Consider the following 20386-nt stretch of genomic DNA (forward strand, 5'->3'; position numbering starts at 1 on the left):
GCAACCCCCAAAATATACCTCTAGGCATTGCCAAGTGTTTATTGGGGAATAAAGCTTCCCTCTCCCCCTCACTGAGAACCTGTGACCTGTAAACTTAATATAAATATAAGAACACAAAGAATTTGGAAATGTACTTGACAGTGCTAGAATACATCACTTGGGGCTGCTGTACTCAGGGAAGAAAAGTTGAGTGGTGGAGGAAGAGAAGTCATACCATTAACAGCTTCCTTTCATGTCTTACATCACAGCCCCTGGCTGAATCTGTTTTGATGGCAACTAAATCAAATAGTGCTCCATGAATGTGTACCTACCTTGCCTCGGTGTATATTTTCATCACCACACGAATTTAACTATTCTGTCCCAGAGTCTCTTTCCTTCCAGGAGAGCCTGCAGGGTAGTGACATTAAGTGTATTTCATAGGTGCTTTGTTTTTGTATGTTTTGGGTGAAGGGAGGATGTTAACACTGTTAGGAGTGGGCAACTAAGAAGATCAGAAACCAGCGACTGGTCTCTCTATCTTCACATTCTTTAGGCAGACGGTTCTGAGAAGTGTTCAGAATGTTTCTCTGAAGGGCCCTATGCTCTTGAGCTCAAATGAGGCAATGGCCTCAGTGTCACACCCTCACATTAATTTCCCCCCTTCATTTCATATTTCTTAATCCCTCACTCTTCATTAACCCAAGTGTTTAAGTTGCTTCCAGGGAAACCAAACTAAGACAGAAAACCTTCATACTCGTATAGCAAGTTACTGTCCTAGTTAGGGTTATCATTGCTGTGGTGAAAACAACATTACCAAGAGCAACTTGAGGAGAAAATAGGTTGTTCAGCTTACACTTCCACATCACTGTTCATCAGTTAAGGAAATCAGGACAGGAACTCAAACAGGGCTGGAACCTGGAGGCAGAAGCTGACGCCGAGGCCATGGACAAGTGCTGCTTACTGGCTTGCTCCCTATGGTTTGTTCTTAAAGAACCCAGGACCACTAGCTCAGGGATAGTACCATCCACAGTGGGTTGAGACCTCTCCCAGTAATCATTAACTAAGAAAATGCTCTGTAGGCTTGCCTATAGCCTGATGCTATGGAGGCGTTTTCTTAATTGAGGTTCACTCCTGTCAGACGACTCTAGCTGTGTCAAGTTGACATAAAGCTAATCAGGACAGATCCATCATCTAAACATATACTTGCATTCAAAGTGCAGCCACTAGAAGAAATTGCATGTCGTTGTTCTTCAGTTTAGTCCCACGGTAGTGAAAAATCCCATGGATAAGATAAGACACTGTGTTCCTTTCCTTTTTAGCTTGCGAGACGCTTCAGCTCTGTATCCAATATATCCAAGTGTGTATCTTAGATATCTACTAGTCCAAAGTGGAGGATATGTACTTTGAAAGAAAAACAAAACAAAAACAAACAAACAAAACAAATACCCCCCCCAACCTACGCTTCTAGAAGAGCTTATACTCTAGTAAGAGGATGCTATAACCTAAGAACTCATTTATAGTGAGTTAGATGATGCAGGGAAGGGGCCACTAAGTGTGGCACTCAAAGCCCGAGAGCCCAGATCCAATCCAGCGTCCCACTCAAACTGTCCTGCTCAACCTGGCATGACAGGCCTGGTTTTTTCACTGCTCCCCAGCACAGTCTCCTGTTTCTCTCAAAAAAATTTTCCCTCCATGTTCTGCAACACTTCAAGTTCCTGAACCTTGAGCACCCCTATCTGTATCAGCTTTAAGTGCCTTCCAGTTTTCGGTGCCCCAGGTACCTCCCTGAGGCACCCCTCTTTGCCCGTGGGGTTACTATCCACCTAGGTTTGCAGCCTGACACATCTCCTCCTATCACCATACAGATAAGTGGCATCGATAATACATCAACTGCTTCTGTGATGTGCAAATTTACAATTTCCACGGGGTGACTCCTAGGCAGGACCAGTGATGTGAAGCAACAGAATCTTGCTTTCACAAGGGCCATGCAGGCCAGGTTACTGGGTTATGGAGAATGTACTCAGTTGGGGGAATGTAAATAGGAATGGCTGCAAGCAAAAGGGTGGGGGCAGCACACAAGATTTGCACACAAATACAAGCAGACTGCGTGATTTTTCCTGTGAGAGATCAGCCACTTTCAGTACCCAACCCAATGAGTTTTTGATATTAATTCTATTTTGGGAACAAAGAAGGATTGTTAAAGGAAACATCAAGCATCCGTCCTTCCTCCATAGGAACAATTTGTTTTTTCTAGGGTCTGGGACAAGGTAAAGTTTATGTGCATGGTTTGATGCAGGTCTTGTAATTACTCTTCTTCTTTCCTGGGCCTGTGGAGGTGATAGGTACACTGTGTGTACTTATAAGATCTGATGTAGGCACATAGGAAATTGTCCCCTTGCAGTCCGGATTATAGTTCTATTTACTTCTATTGTTTGGGGGGTAGTTAGGTGTCCATAAGAATGGTGCAGGATTATTTGATCACACTGTGAACCCCAAGATTGCGCTATTTACTAGAACAACCTATTTTAGTTGTGGTGCGGCCCAGCCTTCGCACGTACATTTAATCCAAGAGTTTTCTGCTTGAGTAGTGTAAACAGTATTCAATAAAGTCAACTATAGGTCGACCGCAGTCAACCATGAAGACAGAGCAAGCAACCAGTTGACAGTAAATGAACATACAATTACTAAGAAAAAACCATAGAGAGTAAAAGGGAGTCAGGAGGATGGATAGAGAGAATCACAGGAAATAGAAAGGAGGGGACATTCAGTGTGAAGGAGGTTTTTTGAGACTGTGTGTGAGAGAGGGCATTTCTTCTTGGATGTTGGTTGAGGCAGAAGGTCGACTGGGTGCTTTCTCCGCCTCTCTGAGCTACTAAGTTTTCACCTCAGCATCTGCCTCTTGAGTCTTTATTGGTAAAATCAAATGATGGAGATTTTATCAAAAAACAACACAAGACTTGTAAGCACACCAGATTGGAGTGGGGTGTGAGGTTCACTTAGACGTCACCAACTTCCCATCTGTCCCAGCTTGTGGTTATAACACTTACAGTTGGGATCTAGGGGGGAGGTTCCTAGACCAAGCAGCCAGGCTGGAGCTTTCTTGTGAGCAATCTCTAGCTTGGCTCTCGCAAACAAATCTCAACTCCAATGCCAACTCCAGAAAATTCTCCTGGGGCTCTCAGAAAACAGTGGAAAGTCATAAATAGATTGGCTCCTTTCCGGTTAGTATCTCTGGAGGACTTTTGGCAATTATAAAGAACTTTCCTAATTCAGCCCAGGAAGAACTTTCTACATAAGAAATAACCCAACGTAGTCATAAAGGGAATACACGGAAAGCTAACGACTTCTACCTGGGTGGTCTGCTATCAAGTTCTATACTTCCTGTCCTCCCAGACACTACACTTTGCCCAAGAATGTGTCAATCTTTCCATCGGGTTCTATGATATTGCCTGGGAGTTTGTACTGATCATGAGCCTCAAGTTCAAACCCCAATTTGGCTACGTGACAGCCTGGCACTGAAAGTATTCTCAGCCTTACTGACTATTAAGTAAAAGGCTCAGGCTAGGTCTCATAGGTGAGCTTCCTCTCTCCTGTTAGAGAAAATCCAGCAGATACCCCCAAAAGCAGCCAAGTGAGTTCCAAGTGTCCCACAGTGGTTGGCCGAATCACAGTTAAATAGCTGTCCTAAAGGTCTTGATCTGCCATGGCTGTGCCTATTATGTAGCACGATGTGATTGGTTGAAGCCTCTACTTTAGTTCACCTCATGCTACATACCATGTACTTTGGAGGAAAGGCAGGAAGGTATCTATGTAGGAGGACAAGGTCAGCTTGGTCTACATAGTGAGTTCTGGGTCAGCCAGGTCTATGTGGTGAGACCCTGTCTGAAAAATAAAACAAAACAAAAAGCAACGAGAATTTCATAATCTGAACGACACTGTGAGTTGACTGGGCTCAGTTGGTAGACCTGGTCCACCTGGGGCACACGGCTGTGCTTAGCTGTGAGTTGGTGGGGGCTAGGATTTTCAAGGGAGGCTTTGTTCACCCAGTAGGGCATAGAGTCTGTCTGCTGGATGAGACCTCAGCACACTTCATTCTGTCTCATCCCAATGATGGCTGACTTCTCTGCCTACTGGCTCAGGGCTTTGAAGAGGGGGCAAGGTATACATGCTACAATGTCTACTATGTTGAGGTCAAGGAGACAGACGGCATTCCTTCTGCTGTGTGTGGGCATTGAAGCAAGCAAGGGCCATCCAGATTCATGAGGGAGAGGAAGCAGTAGCTAGTCAGACGGAACTAGTCAGATCCTAAACAAACTACGGTTTTACACCAAAGCTGTCCCATGCTGGTTACCTGCCAGGTCTTTGGGCATCTTTGAATAGCATATCTGGTCCTAGAGCCCGAGTTACAGGTAAAAGACATAAGATGGAGCAAGGCTACACAATTGACTTTTTGTGGACAAAGTAAAACCAGAAACCATCTAACCTTGACTCTACTATTTATTGTGTCTTCATTCCTTCAGCACCCCAGTGGACAAGTTGATGGATGGGGAGGTCAGCATTTTGCACATTAAGAAAGACCTAGTCAGGCTATCCTGGTTCCCCAGCAGTATATTTTTAGGAGGCAGTAGGGGAATGTATGGAAGAACATACCTGTCCCTTGCGTTGGGGCAGTGATCTCTGAAGATCTCATGGGATCAGGCAAACTCTGTAGGCTCCAGCCCTTCGGACAAAGCAGGTTTCATCTGAAGTCCTTGAAAGAAACCCCCCAAAATGAAAGTGTTTACAAAATTATCCCTGGGAGGCACTTCATTTATGATCTTAAAGCAAATAATAAAAGCAGAAGTGAGCTTAGGTGAGCAATATTACTTTGTGCGAGCATTGCAGAAAACGTCTTTCATCTTGCGCTGCGGACTCGGACAGAGCAGGAAACAGGCCATTCCGTTGCTCAGTGTTCGGAACAAAGAGTAGAAACAGTGGGTGTGCAGTATGCGCAGGCGCCGTGGACTCTTGGGGGACTGGTGAATGAGATACCTTTGCTTCCTGTGTGGACTAGTAGGGGTTGGTATGCTGGCCAGTCTCTTTCTGAGGCTGGCCCTGTCATCTTCCAAGAATCATTTAACCTCCCCTTTCTTTTCTTTTTTTTTTTCTCTTTTTTTTTTTTTTCGGAGCTGGGGACCGAACCCAGGGCCTTGCACTTGCTAGGCAAACGCTCTACCACTGAGCTAAATCTCCAATCCCCAGCCTCCCTTTTCTTATCTCCTGTGTTCACTTAGGTTCAAAGTTCTATATTTCTTTCTTAAAAGACTGGATTAGGATATGGGAAAAATAAGTCAATGTTCTCTAAATTTTCTCATTTCTTGGTTTCTGAATATTTCTACTGAAAAAAAAATGACAAACCAATCAGTCATTCTTGTGAGATATCTTTGAAGGAGGCCTGAGTTGAAAAATTACATTTGTGGTAGCTAGTCCCTCTGTTTCATTATATTGTACATGTCCAAATATTGGAGTAAGCAAGCGTTTTTGGGCAGGACACAGCCTAGGTTTATAGACTAGATTAACTATTATAAATTTAAAATAAATTATTGTTTGTATATGATATGTCTCTTGTGGGGGAGGTGTTCATGTAACATTGCACATGTCTGGAGGGCAGAGGATGACTTTGTGGAGTGGCTCTCTCATCCCACAATTGGGTCCCAGAATTGAACTCAGGCTATCAAGGTCACAGGGTCTTTACCCACTGAGCCAACGATTAGAAATAGTTCTCATTTGACAAGATAAAAGCTACCAAAATGGACCAAGAAACAAGAGCCTAGGAAATATTATTTCTAGATTAAGAAGACAGTCACCCCCTCAGCTCCCATGATAGATGTGTGTAGGTATATAATGCCTGAAATTTGGTTCTCAATAAAACATAGTGAGCAAATGATGCATAAGGCATCACATGATCTTTTTCTAGCTACATAGGATTCAATCACTTGTATCTTTCATTCTCTTTACTTTTCTGGTCTGAAAATGTGTATGCTTTTCATACGAATTAGTGCTTTCCCTAATCACTTTCCTCAATATAAAGGAGGAAGTTAAGTCTTTGTAATTTGTAATCTCAGTCTCTCATTTCTCTCGGAAGAGGCAGAACAACTTATTAATGTTATTTATTTATTTATTTTTTTAAATTAGAGGCAGTAGAACTTCAGTGCTGGGAATGGGTCTGAAGTTCAGGGTTCCTTGTTTGCACACTCTAACATTTCCGTACATGTTTAACAAATGTGAAGTTGTTATCGCCATCCTCCTATGGGGAGGTGCAACACTCACATTAGTTTGTAAATGGAAATCTTTGAAAATATGTGTGAAAATAGAAATTAAGATTGGGCTGGAGAGATGGCTTAGCTGTTAAGAGCAATGACTGCTCTTCCAGAGGTCCTGAGTTCAAATCCCAGCAACCACATGGTGGCTCACAACCATCTGTAATGGGATCTGATGCCCTCATCTGGTGTGTCTGAAGACAGAGACAGTGTACTCACATACATTAAATAAAATCAATAAATAAATATTTCTTTTAAAGAGACATTAAAAAGAGTATATGATTAAAGTACAAGAAATACAAAGTGAATAGGCTTTGTAATGTGAGATTAGATTTCTGGCAGACACAAGAGGGTAGAGGAAGAGAATGAAAGTAAAGAAGAAGGGAGGAGATAAGGGAGAACAGAGGAGAGGCTAACACTTCACTCTGAGGAGCAGCCACACGTGCTCCCATCCCGTGGATGTTGAACTTGATTAAACATCCCCCACAACGACATAAGGCAATTTTGTGAGCAAAGCCCTAATATGTCTGTTTTAGTGACTTTTCTGTTGTTGTGGTAAAACACCATGACAAAGGCAACTTAGGAGGAGAGGGTTTGTTCGGCTCACACTTCCATTCACTGCTTACATTTTCAGCTGGTTGGAGCCCCTGAGGTGGATCGAAGGCACAGTGGCTGCATCTGGAAACTGAGAGTGCACAGGCAGGAGGCAGGAGGATCAAAATGGGAATAAGACAAGTCTTCAAGCTCTCCAAGATTTCCCGAGTGAAAGACCTTACTACTCCAGGAAGACCACACCTCCTAATCCTGCCCAAACAGCACTACTAACTGGAGACCAAGTATTATGTGCCTGCAAAGATGGGCGACATTTATCACTCACACCACTACAATATCATTTCCTGGTTCTGCTTCCTTGGAAGAAGCCCTCTGCTCAACCTATCTCCTAATTTCAAAGAACTTCGATTCCTGCTTTTATGTTTCTTTTTTTTTTTTGTCAATTCCTTAATTGACTTTTTTGAATGTTTTGCAATTTTTATTAAGATGTTTTTCAAACACAGTTTCTTTACTGAAAGTTCTTGACTGGGAAGTGCTCCTTCCCTCACTGAATTCATGACCTGTGAATTTGGATATAATTCCAGCAGGACTTTATAATTCATGTTGTTTATGTATGAGCCTTGGGCAGACGATTTATGCTTGGATCACTTCAAAGGCATCTTGTGCTAGCCTCTGTCTCGTATAGTCTGTCTCTTCCTCACAACATGTTTTCTTCTAAAAGTTAATCACCATTTTCAGACATACAAATAGCATGCATTTTAATTTCTACAGTAATTAATCTCCCTTTTGTTTCTAGTGTCTTTTTTTTCCTGGAGATGAGAAAAGGCAAGAAAATGATCTAATAAAAAACACTAGGTCCGTTGTATTTTTAACCAGAAGGTGAATTTTGATTCTATTTCACTACTGAATAGCCTACACTCCAATTTTCTCACCCTGTATGAAATGAAAGCATTGCCTACTGCATTAAGGAAGCAGATACATTTTTAAGAATTTTTAATGTCATTTTATTTTATTTTATTTTGAGACATGGACTATGTATGCTTGACTGCCCTAGAACTCCATATATATATGTACCTGGCCTCACTTCTGGGTAGTGTTTATATATATATATATATATATATATATATATATATATCTCACAATATATATATTCTCTTAATTTTCTCCTTTATGAAGGCCATGGCAGAGAAGAGATGCAGAGAACATCCAAGTAGAAGTTGGAAAGGGAGCTGGTTCTATTCTTTCCCTGTTTTCTCCATACCCTGGAGCCTCTCACTCTGCCCACTTCCCTGAAAACAGATGCCGTGTGTCTTGGCGGAAGAATGAGGCTCAGAATGTCAGTGACTCAGTAGACTTGAGCCTTAGATGGAGATTTCTCCCTTCATGTTTACGCCCAAGTGAGTCTGCCACTCAAACCCATTAAAATTCAGAGAACAAGTGCCCTTGTGGAGAGCAGCCCCTTCTGGTACAAAGTCTACGGAGATAAGTGAACCATTAGAACACAACACTAGGTGGAGGTAGATAATCTTAGCAAAGCAAATTGCTAATGTGTGGAGTTAGTTTTAATTACTCAGGTTAAAAAGGGCTGGTCGTCATTCAGATCCTTTATCTGCAGACATCGCTCTTGTGGTTTACTAGAGCAAGGGGATAAACAGATCCTTTCTCTTTCTGTACCTTCAAGAGCACAGAGAAACCAAATGGTTCATATAATTCCCAATGGAGGTAAAGCATGGAAAGGCAGATGAGGGGGTAGGAGGAGCCTAAAATCTGGAGTAGTCAAATGGATGGTACAAGGGGAGGGAGTGAGGAAACCTTCCGATGGGAAGGCCTCCTCAGAAGGTCAAGGGCACCCACCTACTGCAACACGTTTGATTTTGGAGTATGAGCAACTACCCAGCAGTGAGGCCTGGTGATTCATTTAACTCCCCACACCTGACAAAAGTGCAGGAATAATTCACACTTCAGTCAGGGAATAATGCAAGAGCCACATCTGAGGGTGACTCTTAGGCCAGTCAGCTGCTGTTCAGTCAATGGAGTCCTCAGTTAACCATGCTCAAGGACTAAAAAAGCATAGGTGATGAAGTTAGATTGGAAGGCTTCTTGAAGCAAGATATTTTATATCGACAAAACTTGTTTCGCAGAGTACAGAACTTGCATCAGTTACTTCTAAGCAGAGTGGTACTTTATAAACGATGCTCCAGTACAGAGGGCTGTCAGGGTAGGAGTCATTTGAAGAGAATGTGGGGGAAAAGGGAAACTTTAACTAGGGAGAGAGAAGGGAGAAGAAGGGTAAAGTAACAAACAGTAAGAATGTCTGAAGCAGACATAAAGAAATATTAATATGCATTATCTAAAGCTACATATAATACATATATACATACCTATATAGATAAGTATATGCATATATAGATGAAATGAAAATCTCTCATCTGCTCTGGCAAGGCGCTCCCTTGAGAACCTTGAGAGAAGGAGGGAGAGGGAAGTTATGTTGAAGTCAGAAAAGCAGGTTATGAAGAGCAATCTAGTAAGCTTTTAATATCAGGTGTGGAGTTGTAGGATTTATTTGGAATTTGCTCTGATGGTTTTTGGTTTTGCTTTGTGCCAGCATTTCTTCATTATACTCCCTTTCTTCCTCCTGAAATGGTAATATATATTCTGTGTATGTTGGAAGTATATAACTTAAGTTTTGATTTTATAGGGGTTACAGTTAAGAGAGTGTCTTGAGTCTCAGAAGAGACTTTGGACTTTGGAACAATGTTGAGAGTTTGATGGTGAAGGACCCTAGAGGCTTTTGCCAGTCTTATACCTACCTGCCTGGGGCAAAACTAGTCAGGGTTCCAGCTTATTGCCTCAGGTCAAGGATAGGCCAAGTTCCATTCTCCACCCACAGGAACATTCTTGAGTAAAAAATTGATGCCTGCTAACCAATAGATTTAAAGGTTAATATGCTTAGCCAATAAATTTGAACTGTAACCTTGCTGAGGTTACCTGTGCCCCTAAAAACCTGCTTGCAATAGCCGTTTGGGGTTGCCTTCTAGTCACTTGTCTGGAGGACTGATTGAGGGTGGACCCTGGTGCATCGGAAAATAAAGCTCTTGCTTTTGCATCAATCTGCATCTTGTTGTCTTACTTGGGGGGGAAAGAGGGATCTTGAAGTAAATACCACTGACAGAGGGTGGGGGTCTTACAATGGGTGATGGAAGACATCTAGGAGAGGCTAAGATCTAGGTGATCTTCCTGAGATGGTTTCACATCATGACTCTGAGTCATGATGAATGAGCCCTTCAAGACAATGCTGAAGGGACTGCATTTTAGGAAAGATTCCTGCTATTAATTTGCCTTTCATGTTATTATTAAATATATATAACAACCACTAGGTAGTAGTGGGACAGATTTCTGCAGGTCAACAAAGATATACTGTCTTGTATTGCTATATAGAATAGATGATTTCTTAATTCTTAATGCTGATCCTATAAGAGTTACTCAAATTATACTAATAATTATTAAGCCCTTTATAATAGGACCGCCATTAAAGTCCTCTCTGATATGAAAACTGCAATTAGAACTCTGTCAGTCTTTAAATGTCAAGAGTTAATTGCTTCTGAGATAGAGAGTAGGCATTTACAACCTAGAACATATTCCAAGAGGCTGTAAAACAATTAATCAAAGGTCATAAAAGGGAACTAATGATTTATTGTAAGTGCAAGAACAGAAGATAAAATATCAACTGGGTTTATCTAAACAAAACTTCAATGTTAACTTAGTCACAAAAGTTATAGGTTTTAACTTTCAATGAACCTGTGGAGCTAGGGACAGATAGTGGATGTCTAGCTAGATAATTACTCTTAATTAAAATATATGTAAACATTTCTGTTGATGAAGGACCCTAGGGGCTTTTGCCAGCCTTACACACCCACCCACCCTGGGGCAAGGCTAGGCCAGGTTCCATTCTCCATCCACAGTTCTCAGGAGGAGCAGGGACATTCTTGAAAAACCACAGAATGTACTGACTGATAGTCACCTGATCTTCTGGTCCCAGATAGAGTTCAAATGCATGTCATAATTTGCCTATGCTTGCTAACCAATAGATTTAAAGGTCAATATGCTTAGCCAATAAGTTTGAACTGTAACCTTGCTGATATAACCTGTACCTCTAAAAAGTATAAAAACTGCTTGTTATAGCCATTCTGGGTCACCTTCTAGTCACTCACCACAAGGGGCTGATTGAAGGTTGATCCTGACCTCTTGCATTTGCATCAAACTCTGTTTGTCTCGCTTGGGGGGTTTCCTGATAGTTAAGACTCACTTTGAGCCTTACATTTTAAACATCTTCAATTTATAATTTGAGTATTTGTGTGAACTTTTGTAAAAAATAAAAGGATGCTTGGAAAAACCATGTGATCTATTCCCCTAGAAAAAGTACAAAAAGCTGGGAAGATTACACTGCTTTACATTACAGGAGGAGTTAGAAGGAGAGAGCAATCTGTAAGGCAAAGGACACTGTGGTTAGGACAAAACAGCAATCAACAGATTGGGGAAAGATCTTTACCAGTCCTACATCCAATAGGAGGCTAATAACCAATATATACAAAGAACTCAAGAAGATAGACTCCAGAGAATCAAATAATCCTATTAAAAATGGGGTACAGAGCTAAACAAAGAATTCTCAACTGAATACTGAATGGCTGAGAAGCACCCAAAGAAATGTTCAATATCCTTAGTCATCAGGGAAATGCAAATCAAAACAACCCTGAGATTTCACCTCACACCAGTCAGAATGGCTAAGATCAAAAACTCAGGTGACAGCAAATGCTGGCGAGGATGCGGAGAAAGAGGAACACTCCTCCATTGTTGGTGGGATTGCAGACTGGTACAACCATTCTGGAAATCAGTCTGGAGGTTCCTCAGAAAATTGGACATTGAACTGCCTGAGGATCCAGCTATACCTCTCTTGGGCATATACCCAAAAGATGCTCCAACATGTAACGAGGACACAAGCTCTACTATGTTCATAGCAGCCTTATTTATAATAGCCAGAATCTGGAAATAACCCAGATGTCCCTCAACAGAGGACATCTGAGTACAGAAAACGCGGTACATCTACATAATGGGGTACTACTCAGCTATTAAAAACAATGATTACATGAAACTGTAAATGGACGGAAGTTGAAAATATCATCCTGAATGAGGTAACCCAGTCACAAAAGAACATACATTGTGTAAACTCACTGATAAGTGGAATCAGTCCAAAAGCTTGGAATACCTAAGAAAAAATTCCCAGATCATATGAAGCTTAAGAAGAAGGAAGATGTGGATGGTTCATTCCTTCTTAGAAGGGAGAACAAAATACTCATGGGAGGAAATACAGGGACAAAGAGTGGATCAGGGTCTGAAGAAAAGGTCATCCAGAGACTGTCTCACCTGGGGGTCCATCCCATATACAACCACCAGACTTAGTCACTATTGCTGATGCCAAGAAGTGCTTGCAGACAGGAGCCAGATATGGGTGTTCCCTGAGAGGCTCTGCCAGAGTCCTACTTTTTTTTATTGGATATTTTTTCATTTATTTACATTTCAAATGTTATCCCCTTTCCCAGTTTCACATCCATAAACCCCCTATCCCATATCCCTACCCCTTCTTCTATGAGGGTGTTCTCTCACCCATCCACCTGCCCCTTCCTGCCTCCCCACCCTGACATTCCCCTACACTGGAAGGTCTAGCCTTGGCAGTACCAAGGGCTTCTCCTCCCACTGGTGCCCAACAAGGCCATCCTCTGCTACATAGGCAGATGGACCCTGCTCTTAGTTCAATGGTTGAAAGCATCCACCTCTGTATTTTTCATTGCCAGATCCCTACTGCTACAGATGAGGTGGTTGCAGCTAACCATTGGACTGAACAAGGGGACCCCAATGGAGGAGTTAGAGAAAAGACTGAAGGAGCTGAAGGGGTTTGCAACACCATAGGACGGACAACAGTATCAACCAACTAGACCCCAGCAGAGCTCCCAGGGACTAAACCACCAACCGATGAGTACACATGGAGGGACCCATGACTCCAGCTACATATGTGGCAAAGGATGACGTTGTTCAACATCAATAGGAGGAAAATCCCTTGGTCCTGTGAAGTCTTGTTTCCCCAATGTAGGGGAATGCCAGGTTGTTGAGGCCGGAGTGTGTGGGTGGGAGTGGGAGCATCCTCATAGAGTCAAGGGGAGGAGGAAGGGAATACGGGAGAGTCGGGAAAGGGGATAACATTTGAAATGTAAATACATAAAATATCCAAGAAAAATAAAATAAAATAAAATAAAAGGAGAGAGCAAGATTAGAAGGAGGAAGGACAGTCGAGTAGAGTAACTTCGAAATTTAGAGTATACAGTCTGATAGGTTTTCCCTTCTTTTATTTTTTCTTAGAAACAAAGATCAGAATCCTTTTCAAAAGTGTCTTCTTTTTTCTCTTCCTGCAAGGGACTTTCCCTAGCTGTCGGGGAGGTAAATAAACTCTCAACCTTAGGGCTGGGTGATAGGTGGAAGACCTGTGGAAGACCTAAGGACCTCTTTACCTAATACCCCATTCCACCCTCCACCCCCTCCCCCATGCTTAACAGTGACAGATGTTAATTCAACCAGAGGCCTGTAGCTTCTGGGTTCAGAGTAATTTAGAATCAAGATAGGTAAACCTTATTATTATAATAAAAAGCAACTGTAACCTCTGGAAAGACCAAGTTTTGTCCCCTCCAAGGCTCTTTCCCCTCACCTACCTTCAAGAGAACCAGAGCTCTAGAGCTGGCCTCTGGCATATGGGGATTTTTGAAGTTGAACTAAATGTACTATGTATTATGGTATGGATCTAAGCTTATGTGGGTCAGGGAGTGGAATGTGTTGGTTTGAATGAGAATACTCCCCATAGGCTCCTATGCTTGATTCTCAGTTAGTGAAACAGTTTGGGAAGAATTAGGAGGCGTGGCCTTGTCGGAGGAGGTGTGTCATGACAGGTACTCCCCTCTGTCCATCTTCTGTTGTCTCTGTGTCTCTGTGTCTGTCTGTCTGTCTGTCTCTCTTTAGGCTTGCAATTTGCAGATAAGATGTGAGCTTTCAGCTACTCCTCCAGCACCATGCCTGCCTGCCTGCTGCTTGTTTAACTCTCTGCCATGATGATAATGGCTTAACTCTCTGAATTAAATGCTTTTTTTCTATAAATGGCCCTGGTCATAGTGTTTCCTCACAGCCCTAGAACAGTAAATAAGATAAATACTTTATCAATGATGGCTCCCACCTTTCCCAGTGTTCAAGGTCATGAGTCTGGGAAGGTGTGTGTGTGTGTGTGTGTGTGTGTGTGTGTGTGTGTGTGTGTGTGGTGTATGTATATGTATGTGTGTGTGTATGTATGTGTGTGTGTATGTGTGTGTGTGGTGTATGTATATGTATGTGTGTGTATGTATGTGTGTGTATGTGTGTGTGTGGTGTATGTATATGTATGTGTGTGTATATATGTGTGTGTATGAGTATGTGTGTGTGCGTGTGTGGGCGCGTGTGTGTGCATCTGTGGAGTATAGAGATAGGTGTTAAATCCTTTAGAGCTGGAGTCACCAGCAGTTGTGCGTCACATGACATGAATGCTGGAAGCCAAGCTTAGATCTTCTGCAAGAGCAATCTATACTCTTAATTAGTGAACTATCTCTACTTCCCTACCTCAAGTACTTGTGTTGTTGTCATGTTTAAAGAAACAGAAGTCACTTAGGCTGTGATAAGGCACAAGTGACATTACTCATAAGGATATGTTTTATGGCCTTCAAGCAATGCTCAAGATTTAGGGGAAAGGGTCTGGGATAAGCCAAGCATAAATTCTGGGAGTTATGTGTGGAACCTGCCTTATCAGACAGCAAAGAATCACCAGGTTGTAAAACTACATCCATTCCTGGCATCCCAGGAGGAACAACTAAACATCTCATTTCATTGAAGAGCTCAGTTGTGTGTTTAACTTTCCTGGCTTCTTCAGGATTGTCTGTGTACACAATGCCTTTTGCCCTCTGCATTTACTGACAGATTCTGATCAAATAATTCTCTCTTTCCAAGGTAGCTCTACCTTCCCACTGCCTCCTATTGTTCCCCTCTTCTATGATCTAAATGTTGTATCCTTCAGCATTCCCATGTTGAAATGCCAACCCCAACATGTTATTAGGAGTAGGGGGAGCCTTGTGGGAGGGGATCACATATTCTGCTCTCATGAAGAAGCTTGATGTTTTCATAAAATAGTCTGAGGCCCTGGAGAATTTACTCTTCTTTTCCACCACTTAAGAGCAAACCAAAGACACCTTTTAGGACCCAGGAATGAGGCCCTCATCAGAGTCAGATATTTCATTTTAAGACATTCTTGAAGGAAATGATTCTTAACCTGGTAGAGCAATGCTAACCAACAGGAGTATAATGTTAGCTGGAGACACTCATGTGACTTGAGAATTTCTCATTGCTACATTCAACAATCAGCAAAAGAAACAGGGCTGGGGATGTAGCCTAGTGTGGCTAGATGGTCGTGTAAGCTCAGTAGTAGAGCACTCACCTAGCATGCGTAAGGCCCTGGATCCAATCTGAATCACTAAACTATGAAAACAAAAGTAAAAATACACAGATGAAGTTGCTTTCCAAATACATTTCCCTTAACCCAATATATTAACAAAAATACTCTAAATATCTAATGACTATAAAGCCAATATAAAACAGTTTACATTCTCATGTGAAAATACACCAAGCTTTCCGAACCCAATGTATTTGATGACAGATTTCAGTTGGTACTTAACACATTCCTTGATGCATATATGGCTGGTTAGTACCTCATATATAGACCCATGTGCCTTCAGATCCACAGAGGTCTCTGAATTTATTCTCCCAGAATAAGTTGACTAAGTTCATGCTATTTTGAAAATCTTGCTAGGGTTCTTAGAACAGCTGCTGAGGTCTGTCCCTTAGAACTGAGGTGAAGAATCTTTGCCCTTAGAACTCCTTAGACTCTGAAAGTCTGTCTCCAGCAAGCTGCCTTTGTTCTGGGGGCACACACAGGGGGATATGCTACCAACCAGCGTTAAGGTATGCCCTCCCTTCTGTCTCTGGGATCTTGGCACTGACGTCCTATACTACATACTACATACTACATACTACATACTACATACTACATACTATACTATATACTCTCTCTTTTTACTTCCTTCCAGTTGCCACAGGGATAGAGGAGAAAATTCAAGAGAATAACTGGAACTGCAGTTAATAGAGCCTTCTTGTGTTAGCTGCCAGAGATAAACTGCAGGGCCTGTATCAGAGATGCAAGAAAGAGGATTTGTACTTAAGTATCAGGATATTCTCATGCTCTGCCGGTCACATCATTTACTCTTTTATCTCGGACATTGTCCTTCTCCCAGTCATTCATCTTCTGGATCTTGATAAAGCGCCTGCAAGAAATTAATAGGCGTGCAAACCCTGGATGAGCAAAATTGATTCGCCCGTAATCTGTTCGTGAGGAGATCAGGATGTGGTTGAAGTGATTTTAATTTCAGAGCTGAAGTTGCTAGTCTGTCTTTTTGTCAGACAATTAGTTCCAGTGGCTGGGCATGAATGCTATGACTCAAAGTGCCAAGGGGACCAGGCATGATGCTACCGGAGCCTGTTCTGCCTCTTCCTACTTTGCCCGTGCCAGCTTTCTTTTGTCTCTCTAGTTTATTTTGGGAAAGATTCTCTGCTCAGCACCAGGCTATGTGGCTTTGTAAGGGCACTGTGCCATGAGTGTCCTGGCCAAAGGACATGCCTGGGAGGGAGCAAAGTTGTGTGCAAAGGCTCTAGACAAGGACTTAAAGGAGACAGACAAGCCCTAGCAGGGTTATTGCTTATGAGTCCCGTTAAGATCTCAACGTGGTGTTTTAATTTTTCAGTAATCTCAGGTGACAATTAGTCCTGCCTTATGTTGCTGATTTTGAAGGTGAGGGCCATGAAGAGTCTACAATTTGTCTGTATCAGCTCTGTAAGAAATGCATGCTGTGTTCACACATGGGTGATCTTATTCCTGAACTCTATCTGACACTCAGTAGCTCACAGAAGCCATTGCCTCTGGGACTCTGCAAATAAACGTTTTCACAAAGAGAGCTCAGCAAGGTGCTTTTGACCACTAAGCAGGGACCAGGCTCACTTCCTCTAGTGTCCTCCAAGACCTAGATGCAGCTGGCCCACCAAGGCACAGACAGACCCCTATTTGCTCATCGATGAAAGTATAGCATCCCCTTTGATTCTCAAGATGACCATGAGAGGCATCTAGGAAAGTCATCTAGGTACATGAATCAAAGGCAGGTGTGGGATGAGGTGGGGCTTAGAATTCTAAAGGTGATTCAACAAATAAAGTTTGAAGCTATCGCTTTAACTGTCAGGGCAACAACTTACCTGGAAAGGCAGCAAGCTCCTGTAACCCAGTCTCTTTCTTTGGGTTACATCCACTCCTCTTTCTATAAGATGTGGACTGTTTTTAAGATCATTGACATTCTCAAGCCACGATGCTGCCCCAGAGTCAAGTAGGGACCAGTGGGTAGCAATCTCATATAAAACCAATTTCAAGCAACAATGATGTGTGAGGGAGCAAATGAGTGAATAAAACAGTAGAGATATTTTCTTCAAGTAGGCTGAGTTAGTTATGGGGATCCATATAGGCTGAATTAGTTATGAGGGTCCATTGTACATTGAACAAGTGCTTTTTAGGATAGAGGATACTATTTTTTCAAAATGAACCTTCCAAGAGAGCAAAACAACTCATTGTTTAAAGATATCAAAATGCAATTTTAAACGTCATGTATATAATATAAGCTTAGAGGGCTAGTCATTGATTACTACAATTTAATAGTAATTTAATGAGGCAAGAGCTATGCTTGTATCAATATGGCATTTAAAGAGCCAAAAGTAACTGTAATGGAGACAACAAACTTATTTAACTTACTAAGAACATTACATTTCTCTTTGTACCATTTTGCAAGAAGCTTAAAGCATGTCTTGGCGATTAACATGTTTGCTGTCTGAGTTAATAACATGTCATTTAGCTATGCCAGGACTTTGGCAGCGCTTCTTCCCAAAGGAATAGAAAAATCAAAGTTTGATACATTTACGTTTTTATTATGATGCTCAGCCAACAAAGCACTCTGATTTCCTTTGCTCACTTAAATTTTCAGGAAACTTAAGGAGGAGGAGGAAGAGAAAGAGAGGGAGGAGGAACAAGAGGAAGAGGACAGAGACCACAGATGCTAGACATGTTGTCCTAAATTTCCCATGAAGCACAGAGTATCTTCAGTGTTAGGTACTAGAACCAGCTTCTCAAGGTTGGGTCGAAGTCCCTTTAATCACACTTGCACAGGGTGAAGGAGGTTCTTGTGAACTTGACGCCTTCCAGGTCCTACCTTAACCAATCTCATCTGTGGCGGCGTTTGTTGTTCACTAAGACGGACTTCATACAGTTCAGGCATGAGGATGTCCAAGTACAGAACTGAACATTCAGTCTCCCATGGGATGTATGTCAGAGTTAGAACCCTAAAACCCAGCCCTGACTGTCACACAGGCCTGCTGTCTAAAGTTCACGGCCTACTGGTAACTCAGAGCAGCAGTCTGGCAATGATGAGAGAGACAGAGCTAGTATCCCAAAGATTGACCGTGGAGCTATTGAGAGGCAGTGATGTCGGACCCTCCTCCAGAGATGGGACTACTGGGAGAATGTTGGGTCACTGGGGTATGACTTTGAAGGGAAATTGGGATTCCAGACTCTTCTTCTCTACTTTTTTACTGTCATGAGATAAGCAATTTCCTCTCCCACATACTCCTGCTGCCAAGCTATCAGAGGTCCAAAGCAAGAGGCCCAAACATCTGTGGACTGAGACGTCTGGAGCAGGGAGCTAAAACACACCTTTCTTAGTTGCAAGTTCATCCTCTTATGTATTTTGTCAGCAGATGAGCAGACTAACACAGTGGGCATCAGTACTCTATTGGGTCTAAGTCAACTGTTATATTATTTACACTGGGGGATAAGAGAAGACTCCCTAGGAAAATAGCAGCAGGTAATAGCAGAACGTCTAAGTTAACATTGATTCAGGCACTGAGAAAGGACAAGAGGGGAGCACAAGGAAGACTGTACATCTTAACTGAATACAGTCTTAAGGCATAGTATCCTTAAGAGGGAAATGCATAGTAAATGACTGAAATGGAAAATATAGCTTCTCCATTTAAGGTGCTTAAGAGTTACTCATTGCTACTGTCTCCGACAATGTAATAGACTACATACATCACTAATTAAAAAGAGACGGTATAGAGAGATACAATGTCCAGCATCACAGAGTATCTTAGTAGCCATGGAAGATATAGATAACATTCATTAACACAAAGTTCCAGTAGGAGTAACTGTAATATAAGCTGGCTATAGCCAGACAATAATGTGCTATGAAGGATGTGTCAAGGTTTTCAGAATTGATTTTGTGGACAATGAGATGTCACTGAAGCATTTTATGTAGAGGAGATGGAATCACATTTGTAGTGTAGAATGTCACTCTATAAGGATTACAGAGAGGCAAGGCTACAAGTTAGGTATCAGTGACGAGAAGAGGCAAACAATGGAGGCTGCTCTCTGGCTTGGATAAAGGATGATGTTATTAACCTAGACAGGAAACAGAGAGGGCTAGATCTGGGGAGGAGGGATTAATTTAACTTTGCTTTCGCTACATTTGAGGTATTCAAATATAAACTGATGAAGAGGTCCTAAGAGAAGATCTACAGCTCAAAGTACAAACTTGATTTGCAGAGGTTGTATTTTTGAAGTCACCAACGTGTCGGAAACATCTGAGGCCTGGGAGCAGTTGAGTCCCTGAGGGAGAGAGTACAGAGAGACATGCTGTGACAGTCAAGAAGTGTACCCAGAGAATCTTGATGGTGATGAGATCAGCCTAGGAAGAGGAAGACAGAAGGAGAACCAGGGGACAGTGGTGGGTCCAAGAACTGACTGAGACTATTTTAACAGGACATGGAGTAGAAGATCAACACACGAAGTGCTTCTGAATAAGTAGACAGTTGCACGTGTCGGTATGATTTTGTTGGAGAGAGGTCATTAGCGATTTGATAGAAGGCACCTGTAGAATAATGATGGGATGGAGGGGGAAGGGTAGTGAGGCAAGGAGAGGATAGGAGTAGAAGATCAAATGACATGAGATGTTGAGAAGCCTATCAGAGAGCTTGGAGGTGAGAGAGCTTAGAGGTATGAGGTCCAGTCTGTACTACTTCACCACTGTGCCATGTCATTCTCATAAAGATGTCACTGTGAGGTGTGTGAAGTGTTGAAAGTTCAGCTGGGTCTTTTTTCTCTTTACCTCTTTACCATTCCAGGTATAGGTCTTGTGCACAGGAAGACTCTGTGGATGTTTGTTTTAATGACTTCCTAGCTTTCAGCTTTCAGATTCAAGGCTGAAGTAAGTGTAAAAGATATATTATTTTCATAGGTTTTTCTATTTGACCACTAATTCTTCATGAAAACTTCTCAGTTACACTTAAGAAAA

This window comes from Rattus norvegicus, chromosome 15 (assembly GCF_036323735.1).
Source record: "Rattus norvegicus strain BN/NHsdMcwi chromosome 15, GRCr8, whole genome shotgun sequence".
In the NCBI taxonomy this organism is placed as follows: Eukaryota; Metazoa; Chordata; class Mammalia; order Rodentia; family Muridae; genus Rattus; species Rattus norvegicus.